Below are 863 nucleotides of genomic sequence, written 5' to 3'. Positions count from 1 at the left end.
GGGACGGACCGGTGGTCACCCGAAAGCCGGGAGCCCTGAATCCAGGAGACCCTCCTTGCAAGAACTGAGAAGCTCGGATTGCAGGCGGCGATGCGGGCATCTCCTCCCTGCCCGGGGTGCTGCGCCCAGCCCACCCAAGTCAGCCCTGGGGACCTCTCTGCCTAGCCCCAGGCCACTGCCCAGCTTCTCTTTTACTGTTTTGACCCTTCCTTTTCTGCTCTTCCCCTTTTCCTCTCCTCTCCTCTCCTTCCCCTCCTCTCCTCTCTCCTCTGGCCTTTCCTCTCTCTCTCCCCTCTCTTTCAGAAGTGGAGAATCCATCTGTCTTCAGAGCACGCTCAGCCACACTAGACCATCATCACATCTCTTGGTCTCTGAGGGGATAGGGGGACAGAGGGGTTGAGTACCCCAACACTCCCCTCTCCAACCAAGAATGAAGACCAGCTTTAAGAAGTGGCTTAGCAGGCAGCCATTTCAGTGTACCTGTGCCCGCCACCACCACTGCACACACCACAGAAATAGGCCCACTGACTTGTTGACGCCTCTATGTAGTGGCTCAAACAGAGGATTCATACTTTTAGCTTAGAATTTTGTCTTCTGTTTAAATGCATCTGAATACCCTTAGGGAATGGTAAAGCTTTAAACCTTTGTCATTGCCCTTGATTTGAATTATTCAAATCCCTTGTAGAAAGAACTTGGGGGAGGGGGGGCATATTGCTGTCATGTGGTAACAGCCTCAAGGGTCTGAGAGTGGGAAAGCCAAATTTGGCAGGACTAGTGACAAACTGCCTGGTCCACAATTTGGCCTGGAACCCTGCTGCCTGAGTGCACACACAGCTGTTTTACTGGGGGTTGGGGATAAGGCT

This window comes from Myotis davidii, unplaced genomic scaffold (genome assembly GCF_000327345.1).
Source record: "Myotis davidii unplaced genomic scaffold, ASM32734v1 scaffold292, whole genome shotgun sequence".
Classification (NCBI taxonomy): Eukaryota; Metazoa; Chordata; class Mammalia; order Chiroptera; family Vespertilionidae; genus Myotis; species Myotis davidii.
The sequence above is the reverse complement of the archived record's forward strand: the minus strand, read 5'-3'. Positions refer to the sequence as shown.